The sequence below is a fragment of the Patagioenas fasciata genome, chromosome 36 (genome assembly GCF_037038585.1).
Source record: "Patagioenas fasciata isolate bPatFas1 chromosome 36, bPatFas1.hap1, whole genome shotgun sequence".
Classification (NCBI taxonomy): Eukaryota; Metazoa; Chordata; class Aves; order Columbiformes; family Columbidae; genus Patagioenas; species Patagioenas fasciata.
The window spans coordinates 1,543,801-1,558,533 of NC_092555.1; the positions used below are offsets into that span (position 1 = coordinate 1,543,801).

General features: G+C 57.1%; 3 long non-coding RNA genes across 4 annotated transcripts in view; all 3 read right to left on the reverse strand.

Annotated features, from left to right (window-relative positions):
• Positions 1 to 4,385: 4,385 nt before the first annotated feature.
• LOC139826184 (uncharacterized) lies at positions 4,386 to 7,114 on the reverse strand. 2 transcript variants are annotated; one of them, XR_011736180.1, is made up of 3 exons: positions 6,975 to 7,114; positions 6,754 to 6,845; positions 4,386 to 4,492 (listed from the first exon to the last, which is right to left on the reverse strand). It is a non-coding gene; the product is annotated as an uncharacterized lncRNA (long non-coding RNA). The 2 variants fall into 2 exon arrangements; XR_011736181.1 differs by lacking the exon at positions 6,754 to 6,845.
• Positions 7,115 to 8,040: 926 nt separating this feature from the next.
• The window catches only part of LOC139826191 (uncharacterized), a 279,108-nt gene continuing 272,415 nt past the window's right edge, over positions 8,041 to 14,733 (reverse strand). The window contains exon 3 of the long non-coding RNA XR_011736191.1: positions 8,041 to 8,107. This is a non-coding gene — a long non-coding RNA (uncharacterized lncRNA). The remainder of the gene's footprint in view (positions 8,108 to 14,733) is intronic.
• Positions 8,309 to 10,154, reverse strand: LOC139826190 (uncharacterized). Its single transcript, XR_011736187.1, has 2 exons — positions 9,839 to 10,154; positions 8,309 to 8,943 (listed from the first exon to the last, which is right to left on the reverse strand). It is a non-coding gene; the product is annotated as an uncharacterized lncRNA (long non-coding RNA).

Here is a 14,733-nt window from a genome sequence, read left to right on the forward strand (position 1 = left end):
AACCCTGGGCACAATTGGGGGGTCCTTAGATGCCACAATGGGCCCTGGGGACAAAGGAGGTCCCCACGGTGTCACAATGGGCTCTGGGGACAAAGGGGAGTCCCCAGTATGTCACAATGGGCCCTGGGGACAATGCGGGGTCCTGGGATGTCACAATGGGCCCCCTGGGGACAACGGGGGTCCCGACGGTGTCACAATGGGCCCTAGGGACAAAGGCTGTCCCCTGAATGTCACAATGGGCCCTGTGGACAATGGGGGTCCCCAGGATGTCACAATGGGCTCTGGGGACAATGGGGGATCCGGGGACGTCACAATGGGCCCTGGGGACAAAGGGGGTCCCCAGGACGTCACAATGGGCCCTGGGGAAAAAGGGGGTCCCCAGGATGTCACAATGGGCTCTGGGGACAAGAGGAGGTCCCCATAGTGTTACAATGGGTCCCCAGTGACAAGGGGGGTCCCCAGGATGTCACAATGGGCCCTGGGGACAAAGGGGGTCCTGGGACTTCACTATGGGCCCTGGGGACAAGGGGGGGTCCCCAAGATGTCACAATGGGTCCTGGGGACAAGGGGGTCCCCAGGATGTCACAATGGGCCCTGGGGACAAAGGGGGTCCTGGGACTTCACTATGGGCCCTGGGGCAAGGGGGTCCCCAGGATGTCACAATGGGCCCTTAGGACAACGGGTGGTCCCCATGGTGTCACAATGGGTCCCCAGTGACAAGGGGGGTCCCCAAGGTGTCACAATGGGCCCTGGGGACAATGGGGGGTCCTGGGACATCACAACAGGCCTGGGGACAAGGGGGATCTCCACCCTGTCACAATGGGCCCTGGGGACAAAGGGGGTCCCCATGGTGCCACAATGGGCCCTGGGGACAAAGGGGAGTCCCCAGGATGTCACAATGGGCCCTGAGGACAAGGGGAGGACCCCATGGTGTCACAATGGGTCCTCAGTGAGAAGGGGGTCCCCCATGGTGTCACAATGGGCCCTGGGGACAAGGGGGATCCCCAGGGTGTTCCCAATGGACCCTGCGGACAAGGGGTTAGGGGGTTGTGTTAGGGGTTTGGAGGATTAGGTGGTGCAGGATTTGGGGGTGCAAGGCTGGGGGAGCAGGATTTTGCGGGGCCTGATTTGGGGCTACAGGGTCTGGGGTTGCAGGTTCCAGGGGTGCAGGATTTGGGGGTTCAGGGTTTAGGGCAGTAGGATCTTTGGGTGCAGGAGTTTGGGGTGCCGGGTTTGGGGGCCAGGATTTGGGGGTTCAGGGTTTAGGGGTGCAGTGGTTTGGAGTGCAGTGTTTTGGGGTGCAGGATTTGGGGAAGGAGGATATGGAGGTGCAGGGTTTAGGGTGCAGGATCTTGGGGTGCAGGGGTTTGGGGTGGAGGGCTTGGTAGGGCAGGGTTTGCGGGTGGAAAGTTTAGGGGGTAGGGCTGGGGGTGCAGGATTTGGGGGTGAAGGGGTTGTGGGGTGCAGGGTTCTGGGGTGCAGGGTTTGGGAGATCGGTACGTGGGGCTGGAGGATTTGGGGTGCAGGGTTTGGAGCAGCAGGATCTGGGGGTGCAGAGTTGGGGGGTGCAAGATTGGGGGTAGCAGGGTTTTGGGGAGCAGGGTTTTGGGGTCAGGCTTTACGGGGACAGGGTTTGGGGGGCAGGGTTGGGAGGGATGATTTTGGGGTGCAGGGTTTAGGGCAGCAGGATCTTGGGGTGAAGTGGTTTGGGGTGAAGGGTTGGGTAGGACAGGATTTGGGGGTGCAGGACTTCGGGCTTCGGGTTTGGGGGTGCAGGGTTCGCATGTTCAGGAACTGGGGGTGCAGGGTTTGGGGGTTTGGGACGTGGGGCTGGAGGATTTGGGGGTGCAGGATTTGGGGTGCAGTGTGTGGGGGTGCAAGATCTGGGGGTGTACGAGCGTTGGGTGTGGGATTTGAAGGACAATGATTTGGGGGTGCAGGGATTGGGGGTGTAGGGTATTGGGGTTGCTGCGTTTGGAGATTCGGGATGTGGAGGTCAAGGATTTGGGGGTACAATGTTTGGTTGCAGGATTTGGGGGTGCAGGGTTTGAAGTGCAGGTCTAAAGGGGGCAGGATTTGGAGGTGCAAGATTTGGTGGTCTGGGGTATTGGGGTGCAGGGTTTTGGGGTGAGGGATTTGGGGGTCAGGATGTGGGGTGGAGGATTTGAGCGTGCGTGCTGTTGGGGCACAGAGTTTCGGGGGACAGATCTGGGGGTGCAGGGTTTGTGGGGCAGGATTCAGGGCTGTAGGCGTTGGGGGTGGAGTGTTTTGGGGAGGATTTGGGGTGCAGGGTTGAAGGGTTTAGATCTGGAGGTGCAGAGTTCTGGGGTGCAGGGTGTCGGGTGCAGGATCTGGGGCTCCAGGATTTATGGGTGCAGGCTTTTGGGGTTTAGGGTAGGAGGATCGTGGGGTGCGGGGCTGAAGGGTTTGGTAGGGCCGGATTTGGGGTGCAGGGCTTTAGGGTGAGGCTTTGGGGGTGCAGGTTCCATGTCTTTAGGAACTGGGGGGGCAGGATTTTGTGGTGCGGACTTTTGAGTGCAAGTTTGAGGGGCCTTGATTTTGGGGTGCATGGTTTGGGGGGCAGGATTCCGGGTGTAAGGTTTTGGGGTGCAGGACTTGGGGGCGCAGGTTTCACACGTTAAGGAACTGGGGCTGCAGAGGTTGGGGGTGCAGCGTTGTGGGCTGCAGGGTTGAAGGGTGCAGGATTTAGGGGTACAGGTTTTGGGGGTGCAGGAGCTGGGGGTGCAGGCTGTAGGGATCAGAATATGGGGGTGCAGGGTTCTGGGGTGCAGGATCTGGGTGAGCAGGCTGTTGGGGTACAGAACCTTGTAGTTCAGCGTTTAGAGGCAGGATCTGGGGGTGCAGGGCTTTGGGGTGAGGGGTCTGGGGTGAGGGGTTCAGGTGTTCAGCACCTGGGGGTGCAGGACCTGAGGGTTGGAGGATTTGGGGGTGCAGGGATTTGGGGGTGCAGGGATATGGGGTGCAACTTGTGGGGTGCAGGGTTTTGGGTATAGGGTTTTGGGGTGCAGAGTTTTGGGGGGGGGGATTGGGGGAGCAGGGTTTCAGGGTGCAAGGTTCAGTGGTGCAGGGTTCTGGGGGTGCAGGGTTTAGCGCCAGAATTGGGGGTGCAGGGTTTGGGATTGCAGGGTGTTGGGGGAAGGATCTGGGGGTACAAGATGTGGGGTAGCAGGGTTTTGGGGTGCAACTTGTGGGGGCAGGATTTGGGGTCCAGGAGGTTGGGGGTGCAGGGTTTGGGGTGTAGGATTTAGTGGAGCAGGGACTGGGGGTGAAGGTCTTGTGGAGGCAGAATTGGGGGTGCAGGTCTTGGGGAGGCAGAATTGGGGGTGCAGATTTTGGCTGTTCAGGACCTGGGGGTGCAGGATTTGGGGATGTAGGTTTTGGGGGGTAGATTTTGGGGTGCTGGGTTCGGCACATGGGTCTGGAGGATTTGGGGGTGCAGGGTTAAGGGGTTTAGGATTTTGGGGTGCACAGTTTAGGGTGCACGTTCTGGGCATGTATGATTTGAGAGTGCAGGGCTTTGGGGTACAGGATTTGGGGTGCAGGGTTTTGGGGTCAGGATCTGGGGGTGCAGGATGTTGGGGAGAAGGATTTGGGGGTGCAGCATTTTGAAGTGCAGGGTTTGGAGGAGGGAGGTTTTGGGGGTGAAAGATTTGGTGGTTCAGGTTTTGGGGGTGCAGTGTTAAGAGGGTGGAGGATTAGGGGTGCAGGATTTGGGGGTGCACTGTTTGGGGGTGCAGGGTTTAGAAGTCAGGTCTAAGAGTGCAGCGTTTGGGGTGCAGGGGCTTGGGGGGAAATTTAAGGTTGCAGAGTGTGGGGTGCACAGGACTGGGGCTCAGGATTTGGGGGTGCGGGGTTTCAGGGTTCAGGATTTGGAGGTGTGGAGTTTTGGGGTGCAGGGGATGGGGGTGAAGGATTTGAGGCTGCAGGGTGGTGGGGGGAGGATTTGGGGGTGAGAGATTTGGGGTGCAGGATTTGGAGGTGCAGAGTTTTGGGAGGCAAGGATCTGGGGCTGCAGGATTTGGGGGTTCAGTGTTTAGGGCAGCACAACCTCGGGGTGCAGGGGTTTGCAGTGAAAGGTTTGGTAGGCAGGATTTGGGGTGCAGGATTCTGGGGTGCTGGGTTTGGGGTACAGGATTTGGTGTTGCAGGGATGGGGTTGAAGGGCTTGGGTTTCCAGGCCTTTGAGGTGCAGGATTTGGAGGTGCAAGGTTTGGGAGGGAATTCTTTGGGGTGCAGGGTTTAGGGTTCCAGGAGGTGGGGGAAGGACCTTGGGGTGTAGGGTTTGGGGGGGCAGGGTTTTGGGGGAAGGATTTAGGGGTGCAGGGTTTTGAAGTGCAGCGTTTCAGGGGGGCATGATTTTGGGGGTTTGGGGCACTCACCGCCGGGTCCTGGCGCAGCAGCTCCTGAAGCCCCGCCCACAGCCCCTCCCAGCGCAGCCATTGGCTGCGGGCCAGCGCCAGCCCCGCCCATGCCTGGGGGTCACCAGAGGTCAGCGGGGTCACCCTGAGCCCCCAATGTCCCATTGACCCCATTGATCCCAATGTCCCCATTGACTCCCATTGATCCCCAATGTCCCCAATACCCTCAATGTTCCATTGACCCCCAATTTCCCCCCAATTTCGCATTGACCCCAATGTCCCATTCACCCCATTGACCCCAATGTCCCATTGACCCCCATTGCCCCCCAATGTCCCATTCACCCCATTGGCCCCAATGTTCCCCCATTGACCCCCATGTCCCCATTGATCCCAATGTCCCCCCATTGACCCCAATGTCCCCCCATTGACCCCCATTGCCCCCAATGTCCCATTCACCCCATTGGCCCCAATGTCCCCATTGACCCCAATGTCCCATTCATCCCATTGACCCCAATGTCCCATTCATCCCATTGACCCCAATGTCCCCATTGCCCCCAATGTCCCCCATTCACCACAATGTCCCAATTGACCCCAATGTCCCAATTGACCCCAATGTCCCCCCATTGACCCCAATGTCCCATTGACCCCAATATCCCCATTGACCCCAATGTCCCATTGACCCCAATGTCCCCCCATTGACCCCATTACCCCAATATCCCCATTCACCCCAATGTCCCATTGACCCCAATGTCCCCCCATTGTCCCCATTGACCCCAATGTCCCATTGACCCCAATGTCCCCCCATTGTCCCCAATGTCCCATTGACCCCAATGTCCTATTCACCCCATTGACCCCAATGTCCCCCCATTGTCCCCATTGACCCCAATGTCCCATTCACCCCATTGACCCCAATGTCCCCCCATTGTCCCCAATGTCCCATTGACCCCAATATCCCATTCACCCCATTGACCCCAATGTCCCCCCATTGTCCCCATTGACCCCAATGCCCCCACTGACCCCAATTTTCCCCCAACATCCCCAATGTCCCCATTGTCCCAAATGTCCCCATTACCCCCATTGACCCCAATGTCCCATTGACCCCTATTGACCCCATTACCCCAATATCCCCATTCACCCCAATGTCACATTGACCCCAATGTCCCCCCATTGTCCCCATTGACCCCAATGTCCCATTCACCCCATTGACCCCAATGTCCCCACCACCCCCATTGTCCCCAATGTCCCATTGACCCCAATGTCCCATTCACCCCATTGCCCCCATTGGTCCCCATTGCCCCCCATTGGCCCCAATGTCCCATTCACCCCATTGTCCCCATTGACCCCAATGCCCCCATTGACCCCAATTTTCCCCAACATCCCCAATGTCCCCATTGTCCCAAATGTCCCCATTACCCCCATTGACCCCAATGTCCCACTGACCCCCATTGGCCCCATTGATCTCCATTGCCCCTCATTGACCCCATTGACCCCAATGTCCCCACCACCCCAATATCCCCATTCACCCCAATGTCCTCCCATTGTCCTCATTGACCTCAATGTCCCATTCACCCCATTGGCCCCAATGTCCCATTGACCCCATTGGCCCCCATTGTCCCATTCACCCCATTGGCCCCAATGTCCCCCCATTGACCCCAATATCCCCAATACCCCAATATCCCCATTCACCCCAATGTCCCCCCATTGCCCCCAATGTCCCCCCATTGTCCCCAATGTCCCATTGACCCCCATTGATCTCCATTCACCCCCAATGTCCCATTGACCTCAATGTCCTATTGAGCCCATTGACCCCAATGTCCCCATCACCCCCATTGACCCCAATGTCCCCCCATTGACCCCAATGTCCCATTCACCCCATTGGCCCCAATGTCCCCACTGACCCCAATGTCCCATTCACCCCATTGACCCCAATGTCCCCACCACCCCCATTGACCCCAATGTCCCATTCACCCCACTGACCCCATTGATCCCCATTACCCCCAATGTCCCATTCACCCCATTGACCCCAATGTCCCCCCATTGTCCCCACTGACCCCAATGTCCCATTCACCCCATTGCCCCCAATGTCCCATTGACCCCAGTGTCCCCCCATTGTCCCCATTCACCCCCATGTCCCATTCCCCCCAATGTCCCCATTGACCCCAATGTCCCATTCACCCCCATGTCCCATTCACCCCATTGACCCCAATGTCCCATTGACCCCAATGTCCCATTACCCCCAATGTCCCATTCACCCCATTGACCCCAATGTCCCATTGACCCCATTGATCCCCATTACCCCCAATGTCCCATTCACCCCACTGACCCCAATGTCCCCACCACCCCCATTGTCCCCATTGTCCCCAATGCCCCCTTACCTGTCTCACCTCCCTCTCCAGCTCCGCTCCCACCCCCCCAATCCCCCTCAGCGGGGCCAGCCCGGGGTGCAGCTGCTGCAACGGCTCCTCCTCTGCATTCATTAACAATTAACACCCTCAGCAGCGCTAATTAACACCCCCCCCACCCCCCCATATCCCCGCTGCCCCCTAATTACCCCCTAATTCGCGCTAATCACCCCTAATTCCCCCTCATTACTCACCCAGCAGCCCCTCGATGTCCGCAACCGCCATCTTGCCCCGCCGGGAGGGCCACAAACCACCTCAAAATCGACCCAAAATAGCGCTTTTTCAACCCAAAACCCTCCCGGTGATGCTCCCCGAGCTGTGTCCCCAAAGCCCCCGCTGTCGTCACCTCGGGAAAAGCGCGAAAAAAGCGGCCCCGGGGGTCCCCGCGCTTCGCTTCGCGCTCTGAGGGAAAGCGCAGGAAAACGAGCGGAGACGGAAAGAGCCGAGCGGAGCCGAATGGGCCCGAGCGGAGCCGAATGGGCCCGAGCGGAGCCGAGCGGCGCCCGAGCGGAGCCGAATGGGCCCGAGCGGAGCCGAGCGGCGCCCGAGCGGAGCCGAACGGCGCCCGAGTCCCGGCCGGGGCCGAACGCACCCGAAGTCTTCCCGAAGGGGTCCGAGTGGAGCCGAACGCACCCGAAGGGACCCGAACCCACCCGAGTGGACCCGAACCCACCCGAAGGGGCCCGAACCCACCCGAGTGGACCCGCACCCACCCGAAGGGGCCCGAAGTCTCCCCGAAGGGACCCGAACCCACCCGAAAGTGCCCCAAAAGGCGCCAAACTCCCAAATCCCCCCCTTTTTACCCCAAAACCCGTGTTCCGCTCCCCCCCCGGCCCCTCCTCTTCCTCCCCGCCCCCCCCCCCCCCCCCCCACTTTCTCCCCCTTTTTCCGCCTCACGATCGTTTCCCGCCGCGGCGGCGGCTGCGAGCGAGGCCACGCCCCCTTCCTCAGGAGGCGGCCAATGGGAAGCGGCGGGGGGGTGCGCGGCCACGCCCACTGTGCGTGGCGTGCGCAGAGGCGGCTCCGAGAGGAGCCGAAGATACACGAAGGGAGCCGAAGGGACCCGAACGCACCCGAAGGGACCCGAACGCACCCGAAGGGACCCGAGTGGGGCCCGAACGCACCCGAGGGGACCCTAAGGCACCCGAAGGGACCCGAACGCACCCGAAGGGACCCGAGTGGGGCCCGAACGCACCCGAACGCACCCGAAGGGACCCGAACGCACCCGAAGGGACCCGAGGGGACCCGAACACACCCGAAGGGACCCGAACGCACTTAGGGGGCTCCATGAGTCACTTATGGGTCACTATGGGGCACTCCTGGGTCCCTAAGGGGGAAATTATGGGGGTCTATGGGGAGTTCAGGAGGGACCCAGGAGTACCCCAAGGGACCCAGGAGTACCCCAAAGGACCCAGGAGTTCAGGAGGGACCCAGGAGTGCCCCAAAGGACCCAGGAGTTCAGGAGGGACCCAGGAGTGCCCCAAAGGACCCAGGAGTGCCCCAAAGGACCCAGGAGTGCCCAAATGTGTTGTGTTTTGTTTTTTCTCTCTTGTTTATGTCCTCTTTTACCTGAAATGGGACAATGGGGGCAATGGGGGCAATGGGGGGCAATGGGAGTCAATGGGGGGCAATGGGGTCAATGGGGGGCAATGGGAGTCAATGGGTCAATGGGGTCAATGGGGGGCAATGGGGATCAATGGGTCAACGGGGTCAATGGGGGCAATGGGAGTCAATGGGGGGCAATGGGGGTCAATGGGGGGTCAATGAAGTCAATGACTCAATGGCTCAATGGGGTCAATGGGGATCAATGGGTCAATGGGTCAATGGGGTCAAAGGGGATCAATGGGTCAATGGGGTCAATGGGTCAATGGGGATCAATGGGGGGCAATGGGGATCAATGGGTCAATGGGGTCAATGGGAGTCAATGGGGTCAATGGGTCAATGGGGGTCAATGGGGTCAATGGGGGTCAATGGGGATCAATGGGTCAATGGGGTCAATGGGGTCAATGGGGATCAATGGGGATCAATGGGGATCAATGGGGGTCAATGGGGTCAATGGGAGTCAACGGGGTCAATGGGTCCCAGGGTCACATTCCCGCTGTCCCTGTCCCCGCTGTCCCCGCTGTCCCAGGGCTCAGTGCTCACTCTTCATTGGTTCCTGGCCTTTTGCATTCATTAATATTCGGTTAATTATTCGTTAAGGTTTTCTTGCCATAGTTGAGCCCAGCAGGAACCCCCGGGGTCCTAAAACCCTCCCTCTCTATGGGTCCCTATGGGTCTCTATGGGTCCCTATGGAGCTCTATGGGGCTCCTTGGATCTCTATGGGGTCCTATGGGTCTCTATAGGTCCCTATGGGGTTCCATGGGGCTCTGTGGTTTCCTATGGGCCTCTATGGGGCTCTATGGGTCCCTATGGGTCCTTATGGGTCTCTATGGGGCTCCTTGGGTGTCTGTGGGTCCCTATGGGGCTCTTTGGGGCTCTATGGGTCCCTATGGGGCTCCTTGATGCTCTATGGGTCTCTATGGAACCCCCAGGGTCCTAAACCTCTCCCTCTCTATGGGTCCCTATGGGTCTCTATGGGGTTCCATGGGGCTCTGTGGCTCCCTATGGGCCTCTATGGTCTCTATGGGTCCCTATGGGGTCCTATGGAGCTCTATGGGTCTCTATGGGTCCCTATGGGTCTCTACAGGCTCTACGGTCCCTATGGGTCTCTATGGGGTTCCATGGGGCTCTGTGGCTCCCTATGGGCCTCTATGGTCTCTATGGGTCCCTATGGGGTCCTATGGAGGTGGGTGGTTTTTTCCAACCAAAGTGATTAATGAGTTTTTAGGGTTTATCCCAAATGATGGGAACCCCCGGCTCCTTCCTTCCCTCCTTCCCTCCTTCCTTCCTTCCCTCCTTCCTTCCTTCCCTCCTTCCTTCCTTCCCTCCTTCCCTCCTTCCTTCCTTCCCTCCTTCCCTCCTTCCTTCCTTCCCTCCTTCCTTCCTTCCCTCCTTCCTTCCTTCCCTCCTTCCTTCCTTCCTTGCCCTCTCATAACCACACGCGAGCCCCGATGCTGAGGGCCCTTGAGCTCCTCCTCGCCTTTGAAAACAACACGGCCGACCTCATCTTGTTGATGATGGGGATCTCCTGGAGCAGGCCAGGGATCTTCTGGAGATCCTCGGAACGTGGTGCTTTCTTTTGAGCCCACGACTTCTCTGCCTGGGGCCTCTTCCCATTGGACGCTCTTGGAGGAGCCACTGAGTTTTTGGAGCTCGCCACCTCTTTTGGATGAAGCTGGAGCAGCTGGGGATGGGCCTGGGATGCTGGGCAGGAAGAGCCAGGGCCGGTGCTGGACCCTCCCCAGCCCATTTCTCGCTGTTCGCTCCTCCAGAATCCTCGGAATCTGATGGTGAAGATGACGAAGATGACGAAGATGACGAAGATGATGAAGATGATGAAGATGATGAAGATGATGAAGATGACGAGCGTGGCCCCATGCGGGAAGACATCAAGAAGCTGATGGAAAGCAAGAAGAAGCAGCAGTCGCTCCAGGAGAGCTTTGGATACCCCAGACCACCCCTTGTGCTTCGGATGCCCACACCACCCCTTGTGTTTTGGATGCCCCAGACCACCCCTTGTGCTTTGGATGCCCACACCACCCCTTGTGTTTTGGATGCCCCAGACCACCCCTTGTGCTTTGGATGCCCACACCACCCCTTGTGTTTTGGATACCCCAGACCACCCCTTTGGGGAAGACCCTCCGTATGCTGAGGTGTTGCGTCTCCTTCCTCTTCATCCTCTAAAAGGTGTTTGGTAAAAAGCAGAGCTGGAAGCGGGGGTTCCCATCATTTGGGATAAACCCTAAAAACTCATTTTGGTTGGAAAAGACCCTCGAGGTCATGGAGGCCAAGCATAACCCACCCCTGGCACTGACCCGTATCCCTGAGGACGTTGTTTTGTGACACCATGGGGACCCCGCCTTGTCCTCAGGGCCCATTGTGACATCCTGGACACCCCGCATTGTCCCCAGAGCCCATTGTGACATTCCAGGACTTTACTTTGTCCCCAGGGCCCATTTTGGCACCATGGGGGATCCCTTTGTCACTGGGGCCCATTGTGACATCCAAGGACCCCCCCTTGTCCCCAGGGCCCATTGTGACATGCTGGGGACTCCCATTGTCCCCAGGGCCCATTGTGACATCCTGGGGACCCCCTTTGTCCCTGTCGAGGGTTAAGATTCCTAACCCCAACTCCTAACCCAGACCATAACGCTAATCCTAATCCTAAACCTAAGCCTAATTCCTAACCGTAAACCCAATCCTAACCCAATCCCTTAACCTTAACCCAATCTCTTAACCCTTATCCCAATCCCTTAACCCTAACCCAAACTCCTAACTCTAAGCCTAAGCCCAACCCAGACGCCTAAGCCCAACCCAGACGCCTAAGCCCAACCCAGACGCCTAAGCCCAACCCTAACCCTAACCCAAACTCCTAACACTAAGCCTAACCCTAATGGAAACTCCTAACCCAAACTCCTAGCCTTAAGACTAACCCTAAATCCTAACTCAAACTCCTAACCCTAAGTCTAAGCCTAAACCAAACTCCTAAGCTTAAGACTAAGCCTAACCCAAACTCCTAAGCCTAACCCTAACCCAAACTCCAAAACCTAAGCCTAACCCTAACCCAAACTCCTAACCCTATGCCAACCTTAACCATATTCCTACCCTTTTCCCCTAAACCTGAAGTCTTACTGCTTACACAAACACTATTCCCTAATCCCTAACCTTAATCCTTACTCCTAACATTAACCCTAATACTAACCCTTATCACTAACCACATCCCTACCCATAAGCCCTAAACCTAATCCTAATCAAACCCTAATAATAACCCTAACCCTACCCCTAACACCTATCCCTTCATCTAAACTTCTAATATTAGTCCAATCACTTACTGTAATCCTAAAGCAAGGCTAAATCGAAGACCAACCTCTACCCCTAACTCCAACTCTAAACCTAATGCTTAGCCCTCTTACTCTAATCAGAAATCTATGCCTAAACCTAAAACCAAACTCTATCCCTCACCCAAAACCCCTCACCTTAACTCTAACCCTAATCCTAATCAAACCCTGACCCTACCACTAACTCTAACCCAAACGTAACCCTAACCCCAGCCCTACTTCCTCAAACCAACCCCTAACCCCAACCACTTCCACTGACACTACTCTCTATCCCTAACACTAATCAAATCCTAACCCTAACAGAAACGATCCCAAAGCTCAAAAGTGGCCCAAAGTGCCAAAGCAATCCCAGCTTTGATTTGCAACGGGCCCAAAGGCTCAAAGCGCGCCCTGGGATGGGGCCGTGTGGCATGAGGCTGGGGGGCAGGGAGGGCCCCACAGGGACTCAGTGCTGGTTTCTGCCCTGTGCCAGCACTCCCAGCCCCTGCTTGCCCAGAACCTGCCCCTGAAGCAGCCGCAGCCCCTCTCCCCTCCCTGCGGGTGTCTGCCCCCTGCCCACACCCTGGTGCTGCCTGGCTCGCCCTGCCCGGCCCAGCCCGGCTGCTCTCCCGGCCCCAGCCCCAGCCCTGGCCCCACTGCTGCCCTGCTGAGCTGCTCGGGGCTGGGTGCTGCCCCTGCTCGCCCACCTGCTCCCTGCGCTCGGCTGGAGCAGCCTGGGCGTCCCGGGCTGGCAGGGACACCAGGAGGAGGAACAGGGTGAGGACCATGGCCCCCACGCTCGCCCCATGATGCTGCTGCTGCCAAGACACAGCACAGCACGTCACCGAGGGGCTCTGACCTCACAGTCACATTGGAATCACCACATCTGCACACTGCTGCATGGCCTTGTGCTACACCAGCATGGAAGGAACAGAAGTGGAGAAGGGGGCACCTATTTTGGGAGGCAGCTCTGCCTATGGGAGTGCACAGGCTCTCACTTCTTGCTTCCCAGAAATCAATCAATCAATCAATCCCAAAAGCTACATATTAATAGTAAATTTAAATAAAAAAAGCCAACTTCAAGGGTCTTTACTTGTAGCTATATTTGTCAGGCAGCTCTCTGGGAAGAAACCAGCTTTTCCTGCTAGTTTGACCACAGCTTCAACGCCTTTAAAGCCACCACTTCTGACCTCTGCTGCTCCAACACAGCCTCACAGCCCAGCAAAATCATAGTGCAGGCAGAAAGCTTCACCATACAGAGACGGAGACAGTCAGGAATACGTTCCTCTCAAAAGCAGACACTGCAAGCCACTCTTCCTCTTGCTTACCAAATTCAGACAGCGTTAGAAAACAACAACAACAAGGAAGCGAGATTCTTCTTTTATGCACCCCATTGTATGGACCATTCAACATCAAGTCCAACCGAAGTCTGAACCTCCGAATGAGAAATGCCATCTTCAAATTTCTAGGAAAATGAAGGGCTTTGAAGTGGCAAGACCATAAAATGTTCATTAAAGCACTGCCATGCAAGTCCGCACCCCTGATCACAGACCACCTGCCCTGGTACCAAAGGCAGTGATGTTCTCAGCTGACATCTGGAAAGCAGCACAAAGTCTCATGTTCTCCAGTGCCAAGCATGTAGTTTGGAACTGAAACAGGGCAGTAAACCATCTCCAGTCAGTCTGTTTTCATTCGAGGACATCAGGACAAGTTCAGTTCACGTTCACCAGGAATCACAGCAGGTCCCACCCGTCCCTGCAGACCCCAACACCGCTCCTGTGCAGGGTCCCCAGGAGCAGTAAGCACAGAACAAGAAACCTCCCTTCCAAAGAAGGCCCACAGCTGCTCTTCCAACGAGCTGCATAAGCAGCAGCTGAGAACAACCTCTGCTGTAGCTGCACCAGGCTCTGCTGTCTGCAGAAGGAGAGCAGCTCCTAAATGATCCCCAGCCCTACAGACACAGCCCAGGGCAGTGATGAGGAACCACCAGAGTGCAGGGACACCTGGCCATTCAGTTGAAGCTGCTGGGGGGAAGGACAGAGGACCAGCAAGAGACAAATCAGAGAAGAGAGAAGACAGAGGAGCTGAGAGAGAAAGAAACACACAGGGAAAAGGACGGAGAGATGAAGGCAAAAAGGCACAATGAGCTGGGATGAGACAGGGAGGAAGAACCAGCAGGGCTGATGAGCAGGACAGAGGGATGGGGAGGGGGGAGGAGGAGAAGCAGGAAGGGGCTGGAGAAAGACAGGGAGGGGGATGCACAGATGGAGAGACAAAAAGAAAGACAGGGAACAGAACAAAGGGAGTGAGAAATAAAGCAAAGTTGGGATCCAAATGAAGAGACTGGAAAGGGGAAACATGCAGCAAGGAGCTGGAGAAAGAGGAAAAGAGGGCTGAGCAGCAGGAAAGAGGAAGAGAAGACAAAGAAAAGGCAGAGCCAGCTGGACAGGGGTGATATAGTGAGAAGGGATGGCACTGGGAACAGGGATGGGAGACAGAAGGAAAACCAGGACAGAAAGACATCAAAAGGAAGAGGAGCAGTAATCTGGACGGAGCTGGAGAAAGAAGCAGCCGGGAAAGGGAAGACAGGCAGAAAGACAGAAGGGGAGCAGGAGAGAGAAAGAACAACAAGGGTTGGGGGCAGGACAGAGATTGGGGAAAAAATCCTGGGGCGGGCAGCAAGATGGAGAGGGAGTAAAAAAGAAGAGGGGCAGGAATAGGTGCAGGGAGCAGGACAGAGGGATACAGTGAGAAATGATGGGGCAGGGAGCAGGACACAGCAACAGAGCAGAATGGTGACAAAGAGAAACCAGGGATGATGAGAAGCACAGAGCAGCGGAGACAGAGAGGGAGATACGAGAAACCCTGCACAGAGGTGGAGACGGGTGGAGGAAACGGTGAGGAAGAAGCAGAGAGGGGCAGAGAGAGAAGAGATGAAGAGGGAGAAGGACACGGTAGGAAAGAGGAGGGAGCAGGGAGGGAGGGAGGGGAGCACAAAACAGGACGAAATGAGCCCAAGGGCCCAGCACTCAC